The 8,480-nt window shown below is 49.8% G+C and overlaps 1 long non-coding RNA gene across 1 annotated transcript; it reads right to left on the bottom strand.

Moving 5' to 3' along the window:
* Positions 1 to 1,094: 1,094 nt before the first annotated feature.
* LOC136019959 (uncharacterized) lies at positions 1,095 to 4,220 on the bottom strand. The gene is made up of 3 exons (XR_010615132.1): positions 4,095 to 4,220; positions 2,295 to 3,391; positions 1,095 to 1,172 (listed from the first exon to the last, which is right to left on the bottom strand). It is a non-coding gene; the product is annotated as an uncharacterized LOC136019959 (long non-coding RNA).
* Positions 4,221 to 8,480: the final 4,260 nt, after the last annotated feature.

Genomic DNA, 8,480 nt, shown 5'->3' with positions numbered 1-8,480 from the left:
AAAGCTAAGAGACTGTTACTTTGGGTAGGAAGTGGATTTTCTCTCTCCTATAATCTTGTTAAATTACCCTGGTTTTAAATCAATGATTTATATCTCTCTGTCCAAATCCAGAGGGAAAAAACCCCCTCTCTAAACAGCGCGTATACGACAAGCAACACATTTTCACTTTCATTTATCCTCACATTGCATAGTTCACTCAGCAAACCAAAAGTGTTAAAGGAAAATCCTGGGAAGGGCTGGTTAAAAAGAAAACCTTGGCTGAAATGCGATGGAAAACAGATTTCCCGGGTTAGGTAAGTATCAGAAAATAACAGATAATGTTAGACATCTGAAAAAGGAAGTAGGAAAATATTTAGGAATTTGCATAACCATTTGCAGCCTAAGAAAAGCACAGGAGAAGAGTTTCATTATGAAAGAACATTTCAAAGAGGCGGGAGGTGCTGCGTGCCCCCATCTCCATTGAGAAAAGCAATACCCTGTGCTCAGCACTGTGTCTTGCAAGCGCCTCTGTGTCACTGGCTGAGGATTCCCAAACAGATTGCCCTTTGCCGTGCTTGCCCTTTGGGTTTCGGGCTGTCTCCGCTCCCTTTCACACCAGTTTTGCACCTGCAGGTCCAGCAGCTTCCATGGGGAAACACCTCTTAGCAACACTCACAAAAACCGGATTAAAATTAAACAAACCCCTGCACAGACCTGAGGCGGAGGCCGGGCTGCAGCCACCTGCAGCAGGGAGGGCTGGAACATGGGAATTCACACTGACAGCCATGGGGTTTCCAACAAGGAGAAGAGAAAAAGCTGGAACGTCTGAAATACCCACCTCATGGAGTTCATGCACTCACTGCCAGCAAACGGTGAGGAGATGCCAGCAGTCTCAGTGCTTCTTCTGGGCACAAACACCATCACCTTTGGCTGTGACCCTGTCACCCCAAGGAGCAGGGTGAGGAGACCCCAGGGAAGTGCATCCCTCTTGGATGCATTCCCCCTGTGCCATCCCCACACCACACTCACCGCAGCAGCACTGGAAGGAATTTCCAAATGAGGAGCAATGCCCACGGATGAAAGCCCAAAGGGCTGGTGATAAATCTTGCCAGCAGCACGATGCACCACTGCCATGCAGATCAGGCTGCTCCCGATGGCCCAGGGATACAGGTTACCGCTGGAAGAAGTTGCACCTAGTAAAGAAATTCCCTCGTTCAAAACAACCGTGCCCTTTCCCACAGAGGGGAACACAACATGATTTGGATGTCATCCCCTTGCCTCTTCAAAGCAGGGCTCAAATGACCCTGAAGGGTCTGAACCTGTTTGTAGGCTGCTGGTGAGTCTCTGCCCCTCACTCTAGCAGACACTATAGAGCACTACCCAACCACCTTATGTCTATCCAATCTATCACCAATGTGATAGTCTATCCAATCTAACCACCAATCTATCCAATCATCTACCAATGCCTATCCAATCTCATCTACCTTCTAGTTTCTGAGTGCCCCACTGTGCTGCCATTGAGCACCAAGCCCTGGTTACTGTCCCAAGAGCAAACAGCTCTGCCCCATGGCCCAAGTAACCAGCAGAAGGTTTCAGCAGCTGCAACAGCAGAGGGGAGCTGCGCATCAGAGTCAGGAGGAAGCCCTGACATCATCCATAGATGTCTGCATCTCTGCTGACCCACTGCTTTTCCTCTGGCAGGGAAAACACATCCAAGGACCAGGAGGTTTTCCCACAGCAGCCCACGTTACCAGTGGTAGACCCACAGCTGAGTAAGACATGGGGGAATACAGAAGATCCCCTTTCTATTTCTGGTCGATGGAAATCATCAGGATCCCAGTTCCTGTGAGAAGCCACGAACAACCTCCTAAACACCCTCCCATCCTTTAACATGCATGCTATTATGGGATGCTGAGAGAGAAGCCATTGCGCTGGTAAGCACACAGGGCTCCTTCCAGGCACTGGCAGGATGGTCCCAGGCCCTGGCATGGCGCAGGATGTGTCTCTGTGTGCCTGTCCCCACTGCTGTGCTTGAGAAGGAAATCCCCCCACATGGCCTCAGTGACTGTGAGGGACATAAAGCCGTCTGTTCATTGAGACATGCCTGCTGCAAGCCAATGAATATAAAGAGCTTATATTGAAGGATCTCACTTAGACGCAAATCCTCTCTCGTAAACAAACCTTGCAGGTCTCAGCCCTGGTCTCTAAGGCAAGTTCCAATCTGATTAGTTACTTCACATGCCTTAAATTCCCCCTTTGAGTTACCAAAGAATAAAACTGCAAATTCTTTTTGCCGAGATACATTAACCACTTACGGAATTTCACCTTGAGCTGCCCTTTCCAGTGATACGCGGTGAAACTGGGACCTCTCTGGTGAAAGCCAAGTACTTTGACTTGCTGCTATGCACTGGTTGCTCTCCAGACCACCATCCACACACCACAGTTCGAGACCTCCGCAGCTGTACAGCACACACTGGATTTTCTCTCCCACATACACACCACTGTTGCCTGGCTTTGGATGGCTGCCTAGAGCAGAGCGCACGGCACAGGGTGCGCGGCTCAGGGTATTACAAACCAGGAGAATGAAGCCAGGAGAAGGGTGCTCAGCAGCAGGTTTCTGACTTCCTCTGAGCAGCAGCTCTGGAAAGCATCTGTGGGAAAAGCGCTTCCTTGAGGTGAGCTCACCTGGGACGAGGACTGAGCACCGCTGCAGGAACAGCACATGTGCTGACTCCACGAGCTCTGGAAAAGCAGTCGGATGAGGAAACACCATCATCACCCCTATGGAGGAAACATACTTGTTGGCTGATGGTTTAAACGTGGTTACCAAAACGGATCCACAGGCAGCTCGAGGAACCCCGCAGAAACTCCCCACGGCTCCTTTGAGCATGAGCCTCCCACTTCCTTTGCTCAGACAATTCGTTTGGGCTCTCAGTCTTTCCACTTCCATTTAAACACGCAAGCCAGAAAGCTCCCAAAACTGTAACCCAGCCTGGCAGTGCTGTTAAGCAATGCCCATTTGTCCCTTTTAGCTTCAGTGACAGCAGTGAAGCAGTTCCAGGTCACCTCAGTGGGCACATGTCCATCAATAAAGAGGGTTTGATTCGGGGCCAAAACCAGCCCGATTTCCATTCCCTGCCTCATACATCACTTTTTTTTCCTGCGCCGTTTAAAAACAGACACAGAGAAGCAAGAAAATGATAAAACCATGAGAGCTAACTGAATGGTCACAGGTATGTCCCTCATCTACTTAGGCTTCTTCCCAGCCTTCACACGTAAAGTAGAGTCTCTTGATGGTAGCTGGGGTCACACAGAGGCGCATCCTTTGCTTCTCTTCTTGCTCACAGCCTCTGCTCAGGCGGAAACCTATCAGTAATGGAAATCTCCCAAACGTGGACAAATTCATCTGGCCCTGCAGTAGAAGACAGTAAGAGATGAGAGCAAGATGCATTTCTGGAAAGAAAAAGAGCTTTTCATTCAAGGTGAGCCCCATTCCCAAGGAAGTTTCCGAAGACGGTGATCCATCTCCTTGGCCAGGAGCTGCAGTTTGTCAGGGGAGGCACTGGGAGCCCCAGCACTTCCCAGGCGGTACAGAACAAGCATCTCCCCTTGGCGCGGAGGCAACAGAATGGGAAGGTTTGGCCTTCTTGTGAGAGAATTTGAAGTTGTGGGTGCCCTGTACCTGCATGAGGAGCAGGAGCTACCAGTAACTGCAGAGCTGCACTGAAATCAGTGCAAGTGAGTGAGTCTGGTGGCAAGAGAAGACCTAGTGCTGGGAGCAGCACTTGTGATTTTGGCATTCAAAGTGTTACAGAAAGCGTGCCATAAAGTTCCTCTGAGGCTTTAATTTCCCTCCCCCTGAGTCTTCCTTTGATTTTCATCCCCTCCTTTCCTCGTGTCCTTTGAACTTTGAAAAAGGCACTTTGAAGGCACGTCATAAAGCAGAGGTTTTATTCAGGAGCTCCTCTTTGATGCTCCTGCTGCTGCGTGTGAGGTGCAGCCCCGCAGGATGTGGGAGCCCGAGGAGCCGAAAGCCGAGACGGAAGGGAAAGGACAGAAAAGTAAAAGTGTGGATGTGGTGTTTGTCAATAACTCGCTGTAGCCCCAGTCCGTACCCAGCGTGCTGACTTCCGGGCTGTATGTCCCAGTCTGCTCCCCCAAGGGCACATGGATTGGAAAGCTCAAGGCAGGAAGCAGTGGGGATAAAGAACAGCGGCAGCTGGCTGGGAAGTCCATCCAACCAAAACCTGTCACAGGAAAGACAGAAAGAGCAAAGAAAGGATTACACGGCACCATATAACCCTGCATTTACAACTCCTTAAATATGGAACCAGTGCTACAGGATTATATACGTTTGGTATTTCCTGGATCAAGCTGACTGTAATTCATCGTGATCAAAGCTACAAGGAGTAATAAACCCAAAAAGGCAAAAGAACCCAACTGAAGGCACCTTCAACGTCAGCCTGCCAGCAGGCAGGGTTTCCTGCACCAGTCATACTCACTTGGTGTCTCCCAGCATCAAGCCATGCAGTAATCCTAAGGATCTTGTTTGGCTCTGTACCACAAGCAGTCTTATGAGCAAGCTGTCAGGTGCCAATCCCACAAAAATCTAACACTGCATGCAAGCTAACGATTACTTATAGGAGGAAAACTGGAACAAGACTTGGAAAACCAAATGCCAAGGTCTAAGTTATTCCATCCCTTGCAATGGTGGGGTCACCCCGCATCCCTCCCCACCTGTGGCAGCTCTTCAGACCCAGGAGAAGTGGCTGGTTCAAAGCACCCTTTCCATAGTGAAGTATCTTCTTCTCCAACTAGAAAGCTCGGAGCTGCAGCCCATGTTTAGGATGACTTTCTCCCCCCTCCTGAGTTCCTTTCTGAGTTAGAAGGGGACATTTCAGCAGCGAAGCTGTTCTTGCAGCACAGGCCTCCATGGCACGAAGCCACCGGTCGGAGCCTCTCAACTTTGTTTAACCTTTGTGTAGGGAATTGCATTAACTCATCGCAAGAGAACCTCTCGGCAAGGGAGAAACAGATGTTCAGGCATTAGATAAGCTCCGAGCGAGTCCGTGGTGTTTATCAGCAGGGATGTGGGGTCGGTCGCGGTTGTGTTAGTGTTAAAGGCTGAGCAGTGGTTGGAGTTACTCGGAAATAAGTGGAAATTACCCTGAAAACTGCTCGAGGGGCTGTTAGAGGAATGGTTTTCCTCACTTGCTCCTTTTCACCTGCAATACCCATTTGTTTCCCTTTTTTTTGTTTTACACTACAGCCAAGGATCCGCTCTGAGACTGAACGCAGACGCAGCTGGAACAGGAAACTTTAACTCGCTTCCAACCTGGGAATTTTGCACTTTAAACTGGAGATAAGGAGAGAACTTTGCTTTAAAGACACATGTCCCCTAACAAAAGACAAATACACTGCCACAGGGGCCAGCCCTCCTGAGAAACCAGGAGAGCAGGAAACAGCAGATTCTAAAGAGCTCTTGTGATTCTCCTGCACATCTATTGAATGAACCCCACTTCATGCACCCCTCCCTGACTGGTTGTTAGAGAAATACAACACTAAAATACCCACGTGAAAATGACTTCTTTTGATCATTGCCCACCTTCTCAGGCACTTGCTGGTTACACTTGGAGCGCAGACTCTGCTCCATGAGTTAAGCCAGAGCAGGTCTCTGCAGGTAAAATCTGGCCATGGCTGCTTCATTACCTGGGTGTAATGAACACAGGTAATGCACAATGACACACACCAGGTGAAACCTTGCATTTGAGTCAACAACTGGCTGAATTTCTACAGATAAAACCTGAACTATTGCATTAGCTCCAGCCATTGCCAGGCAAGTTCTGGCAAATCCCCACTAAGCCCTTCAGAAGTTCCTGTCCCCACTGACATTAGTGGGACCAAGCTTTCAATCCAGAGAGAAATAACTTGCCCAAAGCCACGCAGCCACACATTACAGATGTCAGAAGTCTTGGCTGAAGGAATTGTAATTGTGACTCAGCACAGTTAAGCTTCAAGTGTATGTGTGTGTATATATGCACACACACACTCAAATGAGAAAGAGATTCAGGGGGTTGCAGCCCCTCTACACTCAGGGTTGTCCCCCTGAAGGGTTCAGAAGAGAGGCCAGACCCTTTGTGGTGGCATCAATGCCCAAGCAAAGCAATAGTTGTACTGCCCAGGAGATCTTACAGTGGATGAGCAAGACCTGGCAAAGCAACTAGGGCCCTTCTTGGTGCAACCAAGTGCCCTTGGGCACCAGCAGCCTGGTTCCTTCCTCAGCAGCTGCCTTCACACAAGCAGGCTTGAGGAAAGCAACCGAAGAGAAGAATTTTAGGTAGTAAAAGGAGTGTTTTGTGAAGGATGTTCTGAGTAACAGAAGGGTTTTTTTAGGCACATTCAAACATCTAAAGCCACAAGTATCAAAGCTGGCACTACAGAAAAACCCGGCGCCCAGCCTGCCTGCATCGTCACTACCCAAACACCATCCAAACCTCCAGCCCTGAGGTTTTCATCCTCCTTAAGTCCTGCTCTGCCACTCACAGGAGACATCTCCCCCACGTTGCCCCCAGGGCTTCCCAAGCACCTTCCTCAGGAGGAGGGCAGGGGAGGAAGCACAGAGGTGACCCTGCCATCACCAAACCCACTCTCCAGCAAACTAGGTCAAACCCAGATGCTTTGCTCCCAGCTGAAGGTCACTGCTGTCTCCCCAGGCTGCGCTGGGCAACCTAAAACGTATTTACCTTGAGAAGATGAGGAGAGGTTTTGGAGCTGGAAGTGGTTAGAGGAAAAACAGGCTGTTAGAGAGAGCATGTGCATGAGCACGCCTCTGCAACGGTGAATGCAGAGGAAGGAAGGAATTAAAGAGACAAATCGCCAGACATTTCCCTCAAAGGGCAAGAGTGCGAGCCCTGCCTTCCCCGCTCCTGGCTGAGCCCTGGTAGGTGTTCCTGGGACAAACTACAGCACTGACGAGAAGTAAAGGTCTTGGGTTATATTTGCAGAGCGCTCTGACACAGAAAGCCCCAATTCCCCTTCACAGAGGCAAAGTCTGACAAAAGCATAACGGAAACAGGCTTCCAAGAGACAAAAAAGTGACTCTCTGGCACGCACACAAGCCCACGCAAACTTTCCAGCCTGTCCTCCAAGTGTGAGCATTGGTGTTTCCATTAAGTGCCTGAAAGCTCCGAAAGCATCCGGAGAAAAAGTAAACTCACGATTAGACTGAGCAGGACTTTCTGCTTGGATTTCCGCACAATCATTACAAGTAGTTTTGCAACAGGAGCAGGGATTGCCCCGGTAAGTCTGAGAGCATCTCCGCTGACTGCCATACAGATAGGAACACAGCTACAGCCATTGGAGAGTATTTGCCTGAAGTTACTGGTAGGAAGAGCTGTCGGAGGAGGTTCCATGCAGAGGCAGGATCTGGAGGCACCCCAAACTTTGGAAAAGCCCAGACCTGGAGCAGGCTACCTCCCCTGCCCCATCTCACCAAGGTGGGCATCCCAACACTGGGGTTGCCTCATGGCCATCACTCGCTCATTGCACAGACCATCCCTTCTGTCCCGATGGCACGGCTATGGAAGCTATAGCATCGCCTGCACAGGAAAGTTACGTTAGAAGACTAATTTGGCTGTCTTTTAATGAAACTCAGCAGCTGGAAGCAGGCGCGGAGCCAGCGCCACGTGACCGCTCGGCTCTCCCTTGGACAGGCTTCAGGAATCTCTTAGCTGCTGTCTCCAGTTGTCCTTTCCCTCCCCAGCCCCAAACTGAGCTAACCATGGTCTGGCTCCCGGATATCATGGGGAGGGTTGGGGGAGAAACACACACGGGAAAGCTGCTGTGCATCAAGCACTGGGTTATCGATACGCGAGCGACAGAACTGCCCAGGGTTTCACTCCACCATTTATCTCCACGCAGGCAGAAAGGCTGTGAGCGGATGAGTGTCTGCCATGGAGAGCGGTTTCAACGGAGGTTATTGCATTCTTGACTTAAGCCCATTTTGCTGGTTTCCATGCAAACGTCAATGAATTTAAAAAGGGAGCATTCAGTCTGGACCTTCCCATTCAGACAAAATACAGTATCTCTCTATATGGGGATAACACTCTCGCTTGGCACAGAGATGAATCCAATGGATTTCTTCTGCCTCTCAGAGTTATGACCCCCTGACAGTCTTGGAGCCCACATCCCCATCACCTCCATCTGTCGCTGCAGCCATTGTCAGGAGCACTGGGCAGAAACACATACCCTAAACATGTAGAATACATGTGGCTGTACCTCATACATGTACATACACACACATACAGGTGTGTGTCCGGGACCAAGGATGACAGGAATGTAAATATGCTTTGCGCCTAATTATGGAAAGTACTTTGGCAGGAGGCAGCCAGCGGCACAAAGAGCTACTATTGAGATTCCCCGAGCCATGGCCTCCATTCAGCACACAATTGACAATATTTAGACAGTATGGGCTAGTTCCTTCCTTCACAAGGTAACTTCCT

The sequence above is a fragment of the Lathamus discolor genome, chromosome 10, assembly GCF_037157495.1.
Source record: "Lathamus discolor isolate bLatDis1 chromosome 10, bLatDis1.hap1, whole genome shotgun sequence".
Classification (NCBI taxonomy): Eukaryota; Metazoa; Chordata; class Aves; order Psittaciformes; family Psittacidae; genus Lathamus; species Lathamus discolor.
This window is presented reverse-complemented; position numbering and strand designations above follow the sequence as displayed.